General features: G+C 40.8%; 1 protein-coding gene across 8 annotated transcripts in view; it reads left to right on the forward strand.

The window, feature by feature from the left end:
- Window positions 1-12: 12 nt before the first annotated feature.
- The window catches only part of LOC135972195 (protein dispatched homolog 1-like), a 34,982-nt gene continuing 15,397 nt past the window's right edge, over window positions 13-19,597 (forward strand). For 2 of the 8 annotated variants that reach the window (XR_010596467.1, XM_065579689.1), the window contains exon 1: window positions 13-72. The gene's annotated coding sequence lies outside the window, so the exon portion shown is untranslated. Of the gene's footprint in view, window positions 73-19,077; window positions 19,593-19,597 lie in introns of those variants that run through there. The other 6 variants (XR_010596468.1, XM_065579690.1, XR_010596472.1 and 3 more) reach the window with 5 other exon arrangements.

The following is a 19,597-nucleotide window of genomic DNA, read 5'->3' on the forward strand; positions in this document are numbered from 1 at the left end:
TCTGTACCTTTGTTTTCAGCTGCTTCTATAGCCAACCAAGGTACTCACCACAAAGAAGCAATTGGAGACAAGGTGAGAGGAATCAGCAAAACCGTTATTAGAGTCTCCTGTCCTCCAAAAGGAGGAGAAGTATTATGACCCACCTTCGCAACCAGAGGCACTGGTGGGACTGGAGCTGCAAGGGAAGATGGAGACTATGCAGCCCAGCATATAGGGGGAGAGAGGAAGAACAAAAGACAATGTGATTAATTTTTCAAATGGAACAAAACACTGCATTAAAGAAAATTAAAAATACTTTTAATGCTTTCTTGATACTTTCCCATTTCAGTTATTCACATAGGGCTGATAAGCAGGATAAATGGAAAGTGATGGTAACTGCAAAGATTACATTTCTTAAAATGTAGTCTGAACTATGGAAAGCATGATAACCCCGCTGTATGCAGTTTCTTTTCAAGCAGAGTTGCACTGTTTTTTCTCAGATTCATGTGCCTTTTTTAAAAATAGACAGTTATAGTCAAAATACTGAATGTTGTCCTTGATACCTTGATGTTGAGTCTTTTAGAATAATGTCTTTTGTGTGATTCAGCCTAGAGAACTTAAACCTATATATTCATATACAGACTGAATAGAGGCAAAGGGGAGGAGGTCCTACTGGAGGCAAGTGAACCATTCCACTTAATCTCCTGTTAATACAGCACTTACACACCTATAGGATTGGGTCCACAAATGGAACACCAATGTTCTTCGCACATCTCCAAAGTAGAGAGAGGCTCAATATCTTCCCAAATCACTTACGTTTTGAGGTGAAGTTGCAGAAACTATTGACTGCAGCTGATAAACAAGTAAAATGTTCTGTGGGAGGTGACACAAATATCAGAATGTTACGGAAACTAATTAACGATTCTTGATAAAAGTACAATACTAATTCACGGTGTTTCACATATACAAAATACTATACAAACAATTGAGCCTTACAACTCCCTGCAAAGAAAGAAGGTGGTATCCCCATTTTACAGATTGGGAAACTGATACAAGTAGGTGGTGGTTTCTCTAAGGCAGTGGTGGGCAACCTGGGGCCCGTCAGGGTAATCCGCTGGCGGGCCGCGAGACAATGTTTACATTGACTGTCCGTGGGCACAGTCCCCCACTGCTCCCAGTGGCTGCGGTTCATCATTCCCGGCAAATGGGAGCTGTGGGAAGCAGCGGCCAGCACGTCCCTGCGGCCGGCGCCGCTTCCCACAACTCCCATTGGCAGGGAATGGCAAACTGTGGTCACTGGGAGCTGCGGGCGGCCATGCCTGTGTATGGTCAGTGTAAAACACTGTCTCGCGGCCCGCCAGCAGATTACCCTAGTGGGCCGCAGGTTGCCCACCACTGCTCTAAAGTCACGCTACAGTGTTGTCAACATGAAGCATTCAAAAATGAGTCAAACCACAAAATAAATCTTTATATTGACTTAAAATTGATACTTCTAAAAATAATAAATTTGGCTTTATTTTCCTTGGTTTTTTTAGCCTTTAGCTTTAAATCTTTTTCTCAGCAACCATGAGTGCTAAAAATTTACTTTTTAAATTAAAGCTGAGCTTCTCATCTTATCACATGATTCCAGGAGCTGAAACTTAAATAAGAACATCATTTTATGAGAGGAGATAAAACTACAGAATTCAGCAACAGTGCAGACGTAGCACATCAGTGGCAAAACTGTTCACATTTTAAGTAAGACTAAAATACACTACTTTACATAGATACATAAAGTGCTAACAAAGCGCTCATGTTTTCAGACCTATCATTCATCTTCTGTTGCAAAGGTAACGTTCAGTCGATTTAAGACCACTTTTAAAAAAACTATTGTGAGGTCACTAATTTATATCTTGAGTTCTGGGATTCTAGGGTCTGCTATATCTCAGAGTTTGGTGTCACACACTTGTCTAAACTGCATTTTCCAAATGCTTTAATACAGTTGTCCATTTAATGAGTTCCTTTAAAAAAAAAAGTGTTTTATAAAAATGAGTGGCTGAAAAGTTGTGAACTGGGGATGGAATTTTTTTTAGCTGCCTCCTATCCATTTTACAGTTTGCTGCTAGTTACTTGGCAGACAACTGAGAACCAGAAAGAAATAAAAAGCTCTTGTTTTTAAAAAGCCTTTTTAAAAAGAGTGGAAAGGTTTGCCAAATACCAAGTCGTAATAACATGACTTTATGAAACAGCTCCCTCCTCAATTCCAGGAAAAGGATATTGGTTATCTAGTACATTCCTCAAGTGCTTGCAGAGCTGCTATACATTATATTTAAGAAGAAATTACTGACTTGAACATTTTAGGAGGTTATTTCTCACTTCAGCAATATTTAAAAACTGTTCTAAAAATACTTCTATACTGAATCTCGTTTAAAAATAAAAGATTTTGCATACTGCCAAACACTTTTCAATATAAACATATTTAGTTTACAATGTATTTCACACATTTAAAGGTTAAATTTCAAGGCTCCTTTGTTTTAATTTTTATGTTGAGGTATAAATAACTTTTTGTGTACAGTGTATGTGCATAAACCATAATAAACATCTGTAAGACAGAGACTTAGCTCAATAAACCTTGTTAGAAAACTAAAATAATACACGTTTCCAAAAGTAATCACTTATTCAGATCACCCCTGCGGGGTTGGTTCTGATCTGTTTTATCAACATTCAAACTGCTAAATGGCAGTTTCTGTTGTTCAGTTACTTTGCTTCTAGTTAGTACCTAGTGGATTGATGTCCACCCATAAACGCACTAAAATTCCACAGTATGTGCCAGTAATTGCTGTGTGGTAGTAATCTACATGGTAACAATAAAGCATTCCCAATCCCATCCATCTCTTTATTCTCATGTGGGGAGAGGGGGGCGAAGGTTTGCTTCACACACTCTTGTGGAATTATTTTACTCTGAGTTCCCATGGCGGCTGGAAGTACAATGCTAGGGAGAGCAGGGGCCCCAATTTAGCTAGCTCCTTTCCCTACCCGGGAAACACATTGCTCCATGGGATACCTATAATGGAGACTTCCATGGGCCAGGGAAAGGAAGGGATAGTGAAGCAAACTGATACATCCCTTTTGTGACATCAGCCAGGTTTGCCAAATCTAGGTTCTGTCCTCTTGTGCAAGTGAAGGGAAAGAACTGTCTCTCTGACTGAAATTTTCTTCCCCCAAACTGACTGATCTTCAAGTGTCAGTTTGTCAGCCTCGGTTTTTAGTCTTCAGTCTGACTTCCCTTTTATATAAATTAGTCATACTCAGCCTTAATTTAATAGACTTGTTCAGGCTTAATTAATAAGTATTCTTAGATCCCATGATGATGATGACTATTGTACATAAGTTGCTTATGAAAACAATATTCTGTATTTTTCATTAGACACTTGCACAGAGCTTCAGGCAGTGGGATAACATGCAGAGACCATAGTGCAAAAAAAAAAAAAAAAAAAAAAGGCAGTTCATAATTAAATGCTTGACAAAATTAAAATAGTCTGTGCAGGTCAAAACTAAATGGTCTTAAACAACTTATTCATTAAGCAATCTAATGACTTTTTCAAGCTTTTTAATCATACTAATTAAGCACTGCTATCTGTCTAGACTTCAGATTGCTTTGAGCTAAGTGTCTATGCAATAGCAAAAAGAACTTCTAAAATTCCTGCTTTGGTCTGTGTGCTCGAGAGTACCAGAGTCTTACAGTCTTTTGACCTTTAGAACCTGGTGCTTGTAAGTGGCAGAGACCAAGTGTGTTTGAAAATGAATTTCCCATGCCCTGGATCCCTCACCTTTCCGTGAACAACATAATAGTTAGTACTTAACTAGTGATCTGCTAGGCCTTTGAACTGTAGTCTTCAGAAGAGAGAAATTAACAGATAATATAAGAGGAGTGGCAAAGAACATAACAAGTTCTTCCTTGTTTACTAAATTGGCTGGAAAAATAGCATCAACTGTGCTCCCCTTTAATAGGATGGACTGGTTTTGTGATTGGGACAACTTTTAAAATTTGCATAAATTACATAAAGCTTGTTTGTGAAAGCCTTAAAAAGTACACGCAGAGCAAGAAAACACGGCAGCTTAAAAAGAAATGTGGTGGGATTTTTTTTTTCCCAAATATATTGTCTGTTTTCATTCTCCAGACATTTTATAGTAGGCTAGTAACAAGGTTCAGTTTCAAAACAAGACAACACTAGACATTTTGGGGATGGAGGGAGAAACTAGACTCAACAAGGCTGTCTCTCTGCTTTTCAGTATTCTCATGGAGAAGCTGTAAGTAGGGGGTGGGTATATTCCTAGTATTCTGAGGCTTTTTTCTATGTGAGGGATGAAGAAGATGGGCTTCAAAAAGCAGCTTGTAAATAACCACAATTCTCTATATCTAGCCCCTTCCTACAATCTGTCCTTCCTCCTCTGTGACAGCATTTCATAATTCCGCCTTCATCTAGGAGCAAGTAATTTAATAGTTGACACACACATTTCTCAGTGAAGCAAATGTTCTTGAACAGAGAAGGGGGAATAAAAGTGTGTATGTGAGAGAAAACAGCATGACCATTTCTACACTACAGAGATTGTACCAGCATAGCTACAGCACTGTAGTTGTGCCACCATAATCCCATAGTGTAGAATGCAGCCTATGTGGATGGAAGGGTTTTTCCGTCAGTATAGGAACTCCATCTCCCCGATCAATGGTTGCTAGTTTGAGGGAAGCATTCTTCTGTCAACCTAGTTGCGTCTACACTGATGTTAGGTTGGCATAGCTAAATTGGTCAGGGATGTGGATTTTTCACACATTGTACGACATTGTTATGGCAACCCAGATTTAAGGTGTAGCTTAAAGTGTGAGCCTCCTGAGTGTAATTGACATTAATTTTGTTACAACAATAACAGCAATATGAGATTACTACCCACCACCCTGGCTAAATAAAAAAATCTTTATCAATATTGCATTGATGTTCATTCTACAAGTTGTCCAGTTGCACTAGTGGAGCAATATACATGATTTTACATGTAGAAATCCTGGGTTTACTGGAATCTTAGTAATCATTCATTGACATTATAGAATGTATTTAAACATACTCTACAGAAATAAAACTAGTTTTGAAAATAGTATCGCCATTGCTCTTGTGTAAATGCGAGGAGGTGACTGTACCGTTATATAAAAGCATGTACTATATTTTGAGCGGTTGAAACATTTTTTTGAGAGCATGCATGACATGATTTACTTAACTGAGTATTTACAAATATGAATTATACTGGAAACTGAACTTTATTTTGTTTCTAATTTGGAGGTGCAATGTGTGTTAACAAATTGTAGGCATTATATGGGAATTCTAATAAGTTGCTCATTACAACAATTAAGTGAGATGACAAAAGATTTGACATTAATTTGAGACATAGCTATCTGGTCGCTTATACTATGAATGCTCACTCTTTTCATCCTTGTATCGTCTAAAGGAAGAAACTGTTGATTGTTCCTCATAGAACCAGACTGAAGAACTGCTTACTTCAGTGTGAAAACCTTGGAAAATCTAAAAATATAGAATCCTTTTAATCTGCAGCATAGTTTTTCCACTGTGGTGCCTGTTTTATTGCACAGTTTGTCTGCCTTCCTCACAGCTATCATACAAGCAATTCTCTGTCTCAGGCATCTATGATTAAAGAAAAATGAAAAATATGCAAACAATTTTAAGACCTATTTTTGCCCTGGGAAAATGGTAGTTATTAGCAGAACTATAAAAGGATCGCAAACTGGAAAAGTTCGAGGGACAATAATAAAAATCTGTAGTGTCTTTTACTGTAGGACCTCAAAGCTCTTTACAAACACTTTACATCTTACAGCACACCTGTTTAGGTAATTACCTACCTGTAAACATTAAGATAAGTAAACTTGAGGCACTAAGACCCAGATCCTGAACAGTGTTTAGGCTGCGAACTTCCAATGATTTCAGTGGAAGCTAGGAGCCTAAATACCTTTGGAGATCCGAGACTGAGGGCTAGATTGTGAAACCTCTACTCATGTTCAGTACCTTCTCAAGTATTTCTATTGACTCCAGTGAGACTACTCCTAGTATAAGGTACTATTCACTGTGAGTAAGGATATCATGATCTGTCCTGAATTAATTTCCCAATTTTACATAGCAAATCAGTAGCAGAGCTGTGAACAGAACCTGGTTTTCCCTACTCCCAGTCCCATATACTAACTAGCAGACCACAGAATAGTGATTTAGTGAATGCCAACTCTTAGCGGCATTATGGAATTTTGTAGACTAGAAAACAAAATTTTGGTGACTACACCATGGAATCTAATTTGAGTTATGTGTAATTGGAGTCTGCAGGCTTGTGTTTGCCTTTTAAGAAAACTGCAAAGATTTCATGAATGTTGAGAAAAGGATCATTAGAAACAATGATCAAATTATTTTTTTTTCTCACATTTCCAGTATTCACTGTCATATCCCCTAGGAAAATACTTCTGCAGAATTTTTATGTTATAATTTAAAAGTTCATTGTGTATCTAGTTGATTCCATTGACGGATGGTTTTATGCTGACTTTTTATTCTTCTTATAACTTTTTTTATGTTGACAAACACTGATTACATTAATCCCATTTTCTTTAATTTATCCAGTAATCTAGCACTGCTTTTATTCTTTTCCATAAATAAAATACTGAACCACTGAAATTTTCACCAAGTCCTGAATTTTTTCTCACTTGCTTCTTAATAAGTAAACCAGATTCAAATAATGAATTTCTTCTCAGGAAATAAAGTAGATGATATCTGAACAAGATGAGTGAATTTAATAGGCAAAGTCAGCAATGGATTAGAGAAGCCTTTTTTTTTTTTAAATAAAATAATGGGTATATTAAGTCACTTTAATGTTTTAGTACTGCTGTTGAATATGTATTGTTATATGCTGCTATTTTAAAAAAAAATTAATGTAATTGTGGCTCTAAAAATTCTAATATCGGAATAGCTCTGTGATATGACTGTGGAAAATCCTAAGTAGAAATGCAATTTAGTTAGGTTAACTGTCCACTGAATTATTGACTTCCTGTACAACTTGTCTGCATGCACATTTACATATTAATGGTTACATGACTATATCTCAAACTCATTTTATATTGTGGAGAATCCAAAATGGCTTTCAAAGATTTATTTTCATTAAATGGATGTGAATTTATATGTAAATGTTCATGCAAATATTCATAACCACCACTTTGACTGACAGGGATTGAACCAGAGAACTTCTGTGCTTAAAAAGCACAAGTTTCAACAGCTTGAGATAAAAATCTAGGCTCTGTAGTTGGTCTGTAATTGACTATCGTCCTCTGGATCCAGCCCAAAGGGTGGGTTACATTTGCATTGTAGCTAATATTGCTCATGTGAGTAATTTTGAGTGCAAGATGGTTTCCTGGGCAGACTGGTATGAGTTTGCCTTCAGTGCCCAGTCTCATGAGTAGATACATACATAGGACTATAAAGTTCATAAGGTGACATTTTACCCTCAAATTACTCGCATGTAAATACGATAGACTTCAATGGGAGCTATGCTCGTGTATTTAGGTCAGAGTGTGGCCTTAAAGGCCCTGATTTGGCAAAACATTAAAGCACATGCTTAAGTCCATTCTTATTAAGCAGAGCACTTTGTTAAACTGGGGACAAAATTGTTGAAGTAAAGCCACAGTGTTTTAAAAGAAGATTTAATGATACAGAAAGGTAATGTTTCCCATCCCCATAATGTGTCTAGACAATTTAGCACTTTGGAAGTAATTCTAATAGATTGTTGCCTATCTTCAAAAAGACGTGGATCAAAGTTTACCACACCTGCAGGGCTGTGCAATAAGTAGAAGTGGACCCCTTTGGCAACTTACATTCACAAGTCCTTGCATCTGCACAGGAAGAAAGACTGAAGCATGTACCAGCTGAAGTGCTAATACAGTACATGGAAAATCTGTAGCCTCCTGATTCCAGAGTCAAACTTGTACATGCTTCATTTGAGTTAGTTTGGCTTGTAACAAAATAGTGCAAAACATCCGTTTTGTCCTCTCTGGTGTCATTTGATAGATTTTTTTTTTTTTGCACATACGTATATCGTGTTTTATTAGGTCCTGTTCATTTCCTGTCCATCAGAGACCTACAAGATGGGACCATGACCTTACATTACTACATTAAACTGGGAAGTATAATAACAGCTTAGTTTTTTAATATGTATATTTATATAAATAACATTTTGTAAGGAAGTAACTTTGTGCCAAAAAAGCTGCTGAAAACTACTCCAGTAATCATTTACCTCCCAGAACAGATCTGTTAATTTCACTGTAATTATAAAGAAAGGAAATAAGACAAATGTCTTCTGACTTATGAAGGATCTTGAAATAATATTAGTCTGCTCCAAATTAGTTATTGGCTTGTTTTCAAATAGTGATTCATGGTGGTATTATAAAAAGCCTTTTTATTGTCTTCCTGAATAGTTCAAAACTTTTGTTTAACTTGCAAAGCATTGTGTAGCTTTGCTTTTAGTGTTATTTGAAAAGAATATATAAACTTCATTTAGGTCTTAGGAAGAAGAAATTACTTTGCACTAAATTTATAAATTCTGTCATTGAGAATATTACTACAGATATGGTTAACTGTGATGAGACATTTTAAGCGTGTTGTTGGCAATATTCTTATTTGTTGTGTATATAAGAATTGTCCTTAAAAGTGGTTGCCCTGTTTGGAGAGCAGCTGTTTGAAGTACATTTAATGTGATATACTATTATCTCAGAATATAACTTGAGAGAGCTAGGTTCTATAGTGAAAGGGAGATGGAGGGAAAATAAAATCCTTAGTGTGTAGGGTTTTGTGTATTAGCACCCATAATGTGCTGGGTGGCCTCCAGACAGAAAAGGCATGGTTTCTGTCCCAACACGCTCACCATCTAAAGGCAGGCAAACAGATTATAAACTAGGGGAAGGGGCACAACCAGCAAACAGAATGGATGAGGTGATACTTGGTCTATTCTTGGGGAACATGGAGGGGAAGTGTGGAAAGGTTAATTTGTTTAGGGATCTCAGTATAAATCAGATGTCAAAATGGCAAAAATGGGTCTCCTTGAGGAGCTTAAATACAGAGTCGGAGGCCTTACAAATAAATTCAGGAAGGATGTTCCGTCCATATGGGGCAGCATGAAAGAAAGTTTGGAGCATTTATGTGAGAATTAGATTTAAAAGTCATCTATGGGGTATATATTTCTGAACATTATATAAACTTTAATTTTTAAAATACACCTCTACCCTGATATAACGCAACCCGATATAACACGAATTCGTAAAGCAGTGCTCGCGGGGGGGTGGGGGGGAGGGGGCTGCACAGTCCAGCGGATCAAAGCAAGTTCGATATAACGCGGTTTCACCTATAACACGTTAAGATTTTTTGGCTCCTGGGGACAGTGTTATATCGGGGTAGAGGTGTAGTATATAATTATAGTCTGACATTAAATATCAAAATAAAAATATCCAACTCAAATTAAGTATCTACAAAATGGTATATCCTTTTATTCAACTCTTCACACATCTGTTGCCCATCGGAAACCTATTTTCCTGCTGAACCATTCTGCATGTCATGCCATCAACTGAAAGCTCATGATCAGTAGATGTCTAAAGTGGTTTTGCTTTTTCAAAAGTGGGTCAGTAAACTGCCAAATGGATTTAATGTAGGTTTACTACCAGAAAGACATTGGTGGAGGTTTGCCATGGACTTCAGTAGGGCCAGGATTTCTTGCATTATGTTTGCTACACTAACTCACCAGAGTAGAAGTTTCCTTGGCAAAGTCATCAGTGGTAGCAAGCAGCATTTAGAGAGTGTAGCTTTTTTGTTGATTCTCTTAATTCCACTTCCTTCCCTTGCAGAAACAGGCAATTTTAGTTGCTCACGTTTACTGTGAGCGTAGGGCAAGATGTCCCACGAGGAGCGGGATAGAATACAAGCAAAACATGAGATCCCTTAAGTCTGGATGTCTCGGTTGTAAAAATATGACATGCTATGTATATTTTAGTCACAGCTGTAATGAAATTTGATTTTTGGCCTCCGTGCTGCAAAGACTTGCATCCATGCATCACTTAATGCATGTGAACTATCTCATTGAAGTAATAATTCATATGCATAAGGGTTAGCACATGTGTAAGTCTTGGCAAGGTCACCTCCTTAGACTGTGATATAATGAACCTTTAGTTAGTGTTATTTTAAGACCCATATCATCCTAACAACATGAGAGAGAGAGGGAAACAAAAGCATTCTGGATTACTGCTTGTAAATGTACATTTAAGTTGACCAGAAGTTTTTCTGCACCTTTCTTACTGCTTTCCGCTAAGGGGAAAACAAAAGCAGTTATCAAATGAAGAATTCGGCATCTTCAGAACTTGTACAACATTGGTGCAATGTTCTGCTGTGTGTTGTCTAAGACTCCCAGTTTTCTGGGTCTAAATAAGCAAAGTTAAGCACAAATAAAGGCCATGACTACACTTGCAGATGTACAGTGCTGCGAGTTAAACCTGCCTTCGTACAGCTGAGTAGGGAAAGCGCTGCAGTCTGTCCATACTGACAGCTGACAGCGCACTGTCGTAGCCACATTTGCGGCACTTGCGGCAGCATTGGGAGCGGTGCATTATGGGCAGCTATCCCACAGAGCACCTCTTCCCATTCTGGCGCCATGGATTGTGGGAAGGGGGCGTGGGTGTGGGGCATTCTGGGTCCTGTTCCAATGCCCCGTGATGCATCACTTCACATCCCAGCAATCCCGGTGTTTCCGTCCACATTTGGCGCCATCTTTCAATGCCATCTTTCAACAGTTTCTGTGCAGCGCGATCTATGTTCCGTTTCGGTCTGCGGGAAATGGAGCCTGAACTGCTGAGGAGTATGCTGACGAGTCTCGCCAGCACGTCACATTTGGCAGTCAAGCTATTCCTTAAGATCCAAAGTGACAGTGAGGAGTCCAACGATGATATCGAGTCGCGTAACACGTACAACATGAACTTGCTTGTGGCATTCATGGTCATGCTCAGCACCGTGGACCTCCGCTTTTGGTCTCGGGAAACAAGCACTGAGTGGTGGGATCACATCGTCATGCAAGTCTGGGATGATGAGCAGTGGCTGCAGAACTTTCGGATGAGAAAAGCCACTTTCATGGGACTGTGTGAGGAGCTCGCCCCCACCCTGCGCGCAAGGACACGAGATTGAGAGCTGCCCCGCTGGTGGAGAAGCGGGTGGCTATTGCAATCTGGAAGCTGGCAACTCCAGACAGCTACTGATCGGTTGCGAACCAGTTTGGAGTGGAAAAGTCGATCATTGGAATCGTGTTGATGCACGTTTGCAAGGCCATTAATCGCATCCTGCTCAGAAGAACTGTGACTCTGGGTAATGTGCAGGACATTATGGATGGCTTTGCAAAAATGGGTTTCCCTAATTGTGGAGGGGCGATAGATGGGACGCATATTCCTATTCTGGCACCACCCCACCTAGCATCCAAGTACATTAATCGGAAGGGGTATTTCTCTATGGTTCTCCAGGCGCTTGTGGATCACCGTGGGCATTTCATTGACATTAACGCAGGCTGGTCCGGAAAGGTACATGACGCACACATCTTTCGGAACACTGCTGTGTTCAGGAAGCTGCAGGCCGGAACTTTTTTCCCCAGAGCGGAAGATCACAGTAGGGGAAGTCGAAATGCCCATTGTGATCCTTGGAGACCCCGCTTACCCATTAATGCTGTGGCTCATGAAACCCTACACAGGGAGCCTTGACAACAGCATGGAACGGTTCAACTACAGGCTGAGCCGGTGCCAAATGACTGTTGAGTGTGCTTTTGGCCGTTTAAAGGGCCGCTGGCGATCTCTGTATGGGAAGCTGGACTTGGCCGAACACAGCATCCCCGCGGTTAAATCCACATGCTGTACCCTCCATAATATTTGTGAAGGGAAAGGTGAAAGATTCACTCAGGCATGGACCTCTGAGGTTCAACACCTGGAGGCTGAATTTGCACAGCCAGAGAGCAGGGCTATTAGAGGGGCCCAGCGCGGGGCTGCAAGGATTAGGGATGCCTTGAGGGAGCAATTTGAGGCTGAAAACCAGTTGTAATGTCTGGTGCCCTACACGGGAATGAAGTGCAGTGGTTAGTAGGGATCTGTGTTCGCTAAGCTGACTTGCAGTGCATGTTTCTTTCCTGGGCTAAGGTATCTTTTACTTTATGCAATAATAAAGAATGTTTTCAAAGACAAAAAATCCATTTATTGAAAAGAAAATCCATTTATTGAAAAGAGACACAACCGCTTGGGAATCAGAAAGGGCAGGGGGGTGGGGTGGGGAACGGTACAATCGCAGATTTGCGTATGTCCTGTCTGGAGTGCTGTGCAATGAATGCTGCACTTCAGGATGGCTATACTGCATGCTGATGGAGTTGAGTGCAGAGGGTAAGGGTCGTAGTTTTCAGGGCTGGGTGGTGAAGATACAGGTGTTGGAGGCAGCTGGTGGTGGTAAGAACCCAGATGTTGGGGAAAGTGGGTTGGAGGTGACATGGGGGCACAAGGGAAAGAGTTTTGGGACAAGGGCTGCGGGGATGGGAGGCGGGTGCGGTAGTGCTTCGCCTGCATGGCTACGAGCGCCTAGATAGAGTCCGCTTGGCACTCCATGATGCTTATCAGCCGATCCGTGTTTTGCTGCCGGTGCTCCGTGCTTTGCCACTGGTGCGCTGCCTTTTCCTGGCGGATCCTGCCTTTGCTCTCCCTCCACTCCTGCGCTTTTTGATTCTCTTTAAGAGATTGCTTCATCACTTCTTGCAGCATGTCTTCTTTGCTTTTTCACGGCCTCTTCCTGATTCTTTGCAGTCTCTCAGCCAGTGATAACACGGACGGCTGAGATCTCAAGTTTTCATTTGTAAAGGCAAAATGCAACACTTAACAGAGGCAGCATTGTTTATATCAGACAGAGTAATGATTCCCCGCACTTAAGGAGAGCACACACAGTCTACACAATAGCATAATTTTCCCATCCCAAAAAGAGCGCACATAACCCATAGAAGCCCCAAAATGGTGAGTAAGGGGGACTGATTGTTTCAGGGTTGCACTGTCCTCTGGGTTTCTGTGCCTTGGGGAGAGCCAACAGTTACAGGGGGCACCTACACTGAACACTGTCCCAACATTTTCCACAGGAGTTCATTCTGGACGATATCTCGCTGCTGAGGGTGACCTGGGAAGCAAGGGAGGGTCTTCTGCTGCAATGCGGCTTCCGCCCTGGCCCATATGCAGCTTGCCTGTGTGCAGCAATGGTCCCCCTGCCCCTCGCGGCACAGGGGTGCGGACACATTAGCCTGACTGGGACCAGGACCACGGTGGCTCTCCCAAGAAACCTGCGCAAGTGCATTGCCCACATTCTGGATGAGACTTTCAAAGAGATTACCGAGGCCGATTACCACAATGTGATAGACCACATCAATGCGCTATTCCGCATCTAGGCATGCATGCAGCCCTAACCCTCCTCTCCCAAAGAGCCCGCACTGAAAAAATTCCTTCCCGAAAAAAAGCTGCTTACCGGGAACCTGCTCTTCTGTTTGTCCTCCACCGAGTACCAGCCACTGCGACTGGCTGCCTTCCTCCTGGCTCGAGATGAGCTCCTGGCTGCATGCTTCCAGGGATTCCAGGGTGTCTCCCCCCACCCCAGCACCCTCACTCCCACTTTCCTCCTCCTCCTCCTCCTCCCGCTCTGAAGTGTCCATAGTGGTGCTTGGAGTGGAGGTGGGGTCACCCCCAAGGATCGCGTCCAGCTCTTTGTAGAATCGGCAGGTCGCGGGGGGAGCACCCGAGCAGCCGTTTCCCTCGTGGGCTTTGCGGTAGGCACTCCGCAGCTCTTTCACTTTAATCCTGCACTGCAGTGCATCCCGGTCATGGCTCCTTTCCATCATGTCCCTTGATATCTGCCCGAAGGTATCGTAATTCCTACGGCTGGAGTGCAGCTGGGACTGGACAGCTTCCTCCCCCCAAACACTGATGAGTTCCAGCAACTCGCCATTGCTCCATACTGGGGCTCGCTTGGCGCGTGGTGGAAAGATTCGCTGATAGCACTCCACGCCTGGCTGAGCAAACAGGAAGGGGATTTTTAAAATTGCCAGGGAATATAAAGGGCGGGTCTGATGGTTGGTCACGTGAGGCCAGGGCAGTAGAGTTTGAACTGATGACCAGAGTGGCTAGAACAGGCATTGTGGGATACTGCCAAATACTTCTGGAGGCCAATCAGAGTGCATTGGGCGGCCACACTGGCGCCGCAGCGCAGCAGCGGTGGCGCAATAAACTTTATTCCACTCGGGGAGGTGGAGTACCAGCAGTGCTGACACAGCACTGTATGTGCCTTGCCAGTGTGGACGGGGAGTGAGGTACAGCGCTGTGAGAGGCTTTATTGTGCTGTAACTCGCAAGTGTAGCCAAGGCCCAAGGGTGCAAACACCACGTGGTTAAACTGTTTCAAGAGCCAGTCTGTGATTAGAATCAAGGAAAGGTGTCATACAACATAACTGATAATTAAATCAGTATGGTTTGTTAAACGTTTTAGGGTAACTTGATCTAATCATCTGGATTTGTTGGTTGAGTTGTTGCTCAGCCTCTTAAACTGATAGTTTAAATGATCAGACGTTGTTTCCAGTTTAATTACAAAAGAACCATTTAAAATGATTGAAGTGGTTCTGATGGTGAACAGTATGCTGAAAGCATAGTTATTTTCCTGGTAGGAATTTAGCTTCTGTTGTAAGTTCTGATGGAAGATGTACAATGTGATGCAGATCTAGTTCTGTCTTGCAGGGTTTTAGCTTATTCTTCAGTGTAGTAGATGATAAAAAGCTATGTTTTATCACTACTTGTAACCAGATCTACCAACAAAGGGGAGAACTTCCCTTGGGCAAAATAAAATGCCAGTGTTAACTACTTCATAATCCTTGAACAGAGGTCTTTCTATTGATAAGTCTTTCAGTAAGTATAGCTATTTGTAACTTAATATTTTGACTCTTAAGAGTGAACTTCAGAGCAAAGTGAAATACAGTGATGGAAGTTGTTGCAGTAGGAAGATGGAGGTGAGGGACTCGTTCAGTGAAGTATAAATGGTCTTTGACCTTAATCACAGAAATTGGAGCTGGAGAAGACCTATTAAATTGTCTGACTTCTGGGTTCTTAAACGGTCTCTGACAGTGGCCTACATCTCATTAGAGTGATTCTCATGAACCACCTTCTCAGCTATTTGTTATCAGGGTGGACCATCTTACTGGTGATAACTTAATATCCTTATTGCAATTGCAGCAATTGTTTATGTGGAAAATATTTAATTTATTTTCAACTTTTAGTGTAACTTAGTAGCTGAAGCCAAGGAGAACAGCCAGCACTTTGAGCAGCCAACTCTCTGTGAACTACAGATTGGAAGCCATTGGTCTAGCCATTATCCTGCCAGTACAGGATTGTCCCGTTCAATTTGATATCTAGTGTTTTGTCTAGATTTACTTTGTGTCTCAAGTGATGAGGTGCTTAGAATCCAATTGTTTACTATTAGGCCTGCATAAATAAAGATTTATTTGAGTTTCATGTTAGGAAGGAAAGGGGATTCCATTCCTTACTCTCCCGTAGTCGTCTTATATGAGCTTGGGTGAATCACTTTACTTGTCTCTGTCTGAGATCCCCATTGGTAAAATAGAACGAACGCTTTCTGGTTTAACAAATATGTTAAGGAGAAATCCATAAATATTTGGGAGATGCTTAAGGTATTTCAATGATGGGGGGCATTTTTGGGATCCTAGATAGACAGATATGTGCTCTGCACAGCTTAAACAACGGTTTAAACAATTGTTTTATCTTAGTTATGTGGTATGGGAACAGAAGGGCTCTTGACATTTCTTTGTTAGTAGCTACAATTACTTTGAGGCTAATTTTGTATACTAAGCCTTTTTGGGTATGTAAATTCCTTTAATTGTTGTTTGTTTATTTTTTGTGCAGTAGTACATAGGAGTCCTAATCATGGGACAGACCCCTATTGTACTAAGGGACTGTACACAAATAGAACAGAACCCATATTCTTGTCCCACTATCTATAAGATCTGCCAGGAATAACTAGATGCCAGTTCTCTGTGACTTCTAGGGCAAAAGTATAAAGAAGTATTGTTTTAGCACTTTTTTGAAGCATCATTGTAGGAAACTAAGAGTGAGAGGCAAAATCATGGGCTGGATCATAAACTGGCTAAGAGAGAGAAAACAAGCTTAAATGGTCAGTTCTCCCGGTGAAAGGATAATGGTGGGGTGCCACAAGATTTCATGCTAAGGCTGGTGTTTAATGATCGGGGAAAGGGTTGAAGAATGAAGTGTCAAAATTAGCTGTATGTATGTATGTTAACGTACAGCTGTTTAGAGTAATCAAGACTGGGGGACCTTCAGAGAGACCTAACCATGCTAGCTAAATGAGAAACATGACTGTAGTTAAAGTAAATGCTGACAAATGCAAAGTAATGCGCATATAAAGGAATAATGTGAATTACTCATGTACCTTACTGAGTTCCAAGTTAGCTGTAACAATTTGGATAAAAAGACCTGACCATCACAGCGAAGAGCTTTATGAACTCCTTGGGTGGCTGTAGGGCAGCCATAAAGAAAAGAAAAGGGAGGGCAAACAAAATGTTAGGATATAAGGAATATGATTAAGAATAGTGCTAAAAGAAAATGTTATATAAATCAATATCTCCCCTTTTGGAATACCGGGTTCATTTCTTGTCATCCCATCTCAAAAAGGATATAGCAGAAATAGAGGAGGTTCAGAAACGAGTGACGAGAATAGTTAGTCACGGAAAAAATCTCTTGAAGAGAAATAGAATAAACTGGAACTGTTTATCTTGAAGAGTAGACAGTTGAGAGAGAATCTAATAAAAGCATACAAATTAATGAATGGTATAGAGAATGTGGGTCAGGAACTTCTGTTCACTTTTTCTAATAATACATTAATGAGGGGACATTCAATTAAATTATCACAAGGTAACATTTGAAAAGGTCAGGAACTTAGCAGGATTTGGAGAACACTTACGTGGGTAACAAGAATATGGTTATAATATTTTTTTTGAAGTTTTGGAAGGATCTGGCTATAGTAGGTTGTGTTTTGAAATGTGTTTAGCTAACAGGATTTAACCAACAAGGTTTTTAAACATTAGCGTAGAAAAGGCAAGTCATGCTTTAAAAAGAATGCTGACCGGTCATTTGTCAACCCAGCTAGCACGTTTTTAAACACAATTTGCACTGTCTAGACTGTGGAAAGTCCTTTTTAAAGTGAACATTTGTTGGTTAAATATGTTTCAAACCACAGCTTATTTTGCTAGTTTTCCCATGGTTAATCCAAACTGGCCTTCGGTAGCATTTCTAGCACCTCCTGGAGCATGTAGTAATGATCCAGTGTGACAGTTCCTATCTGTGGAGTAAAGAGAGTTTCTCCCAACCTAGAAGTGCAATGGGAGGGCTGAGAAAAAAGCTCTATGTAATTTTAAAGAGCACCACTTGTCCTTAAACATGTTTGGGTTTCTTGCAAATTGTTTTCCTCTAACGCACTTTAGGTCAAAGAACCAAAGAGATTGCTAAAAGCACCAGACCATGCATAACTTTTATTGATGAGCATTAAATTCAGTTAGCACAGTTTCATATTGATCCATCTTGCTTTTAGTAAGGCTTTTGACACAGTCCCAAATGACATTCTTATGAACAAATTAGGCAAATGTGGTCTAGATGAAATTACTATAAGGTGGGTGCAGAACTGTCTGACAGTACTCGGAGTAGTTATCAATGGGTCACTGCCAAACCAGGAGGGCCTAGCTCGTGGGGTGCTTCCGGGGTCTGTCCTGGGTCCAGCTGGAGAATCTCCACCATTGGAGGTTTTTAAGAATAGTTTTACCAGCACCTGTCAGGGATAGTCTGGATATACTTGATACTGCCTCAGCACAAGGCGTGGACTAGATGACCTTTTGAGGTCACTGCCAGCCCTACATTTTTATGATTCTGTAGAGAGGCACATGCTAATACAACATTGCTTTATGCAAGGAAACATCCAGGTGAAAGTTAGAGACCTGATGTGAATTAATAATACTTTTGTTATATCCAAAGGATAAGAGTTTGGGGCCAAACTGTCCCCTCTGTTACATCCGTGCAACTCCATTGATGTCTATGGGAATACCTGGGTGTTACTAAGAACATACTTTGGCTCCAGTGTAGAGCATTGGAGACAGAATGTGGCAGAACACTGTGCTCCCCGCTGTTTAAAATAAAAACGAAATTGCTCGTCGAGGTTACAGAAGGAATCTTTCTAATGTGAACTGATGCATTGTGCTTTTGCTGCACACAGCCTAAAACAGCTCTGTGTATGGTCTTCTGTGCCTCTGGATGAACCATTTGGGAAGGATGGAATGGGGTATGAGGGCTGCAACTACCATGGTGGAGTAAATTGTGGATGAGTTCAGGTCCACCACAAGGTCCCCTCTCCAGTCTTTTCTATAGCATTTACTGAAATTGTACTAGTGCTGTGATGCAGCAATTCAATCCTGCCTTGTCCCATCTTAAATCCTTGCCATATCACTTTTCAGCATTACCCCTGTTGTGCTAAGCACAGAGGTATTTTAGCTTTGAGTTGAATTTGAATCCCCTCCAGCTAGGCTTTCTTATATGGGTAACTTACGTACACTGTTAGTGCGTTCGGTGAAGTTATTACAAAACCTACAGTTCCTTTCTCATGAAGATTGATGAACGATCTTTTTCTCACCAAAACTTTCTTTAGAGTTTAATAGACTTATATAAATTAATTAAATAGAAGTACAGTGTTTTAAAAACTACACACAGTAGGATTAATTAATTAAGAAGGAAAGATCCATTTTGCTTTGCATTTCTGTATTTTAGGGCATAACGAAAGAATTTTTAGTGAAGTTTGTGGGGATAACTTTTCCTACTGACCAGTGTAATAAAGATATTGTAACAGCTGCAAGGTATTGGTTACACTGCTGGAATTCATTCTGGTGTACACAGAATTTTTTTTATGCATGCCTTTTGGAAAAAAAAACAATTTGATAGCAGGTGTGACCTTTAACCTTCCGAGACTTGAAGGACTTAATCATCCTCATTTGTTCAGCACTGAATATACTTTGTGCAGAGAGGCAACAGAAGGGAAATGTGCATTTGAGGGGTTTTGTTTTCACAAAAATATTAAAGTTGGGGTTTTGTTGTTGTTGTTTTTCTTGTATAAAAGAAAATGAGATTTTTGCCTAGGAACAACATTTTGTACAAAGACTCCTCATTATAGACTTTTAATGGAAATGTTCAGTGAGCCCTAATTATGAAACAGATGCAAAATGAACACAGTTCCCTATCCAGCCTTGTCTGACTGAACAGGCAGCAGCTGCTGTTGCAGTTCTGCTGGGAAGGTGTCACAGCATACTTCAGCAATACATTGTTCCAACCAGACCACCTTCTGGGGGTATTTTGGGGACAGGGGTAGAGGTGTGGCCATGGTTAAGGGTTGAAGAGAGGGGGTAGCTGCCATGGAAACTACTGCAGCAGCTCTGCAGCCTGAGGTGAG

This window comes from Chrysemys picta, unplaced genomic scaffold (assembly GCF_011386835.1).
Source record: "Chrysemys picta bellii isolate R12L10 unplaced genomic scaffold, ASM1138683v2 scaf680, whole genome shotgun sequence".
NCBI lineage: Eukaryota > Metazoa > Chordata > Testudines > Emydidae > Chrysemys > Chrysemys picta.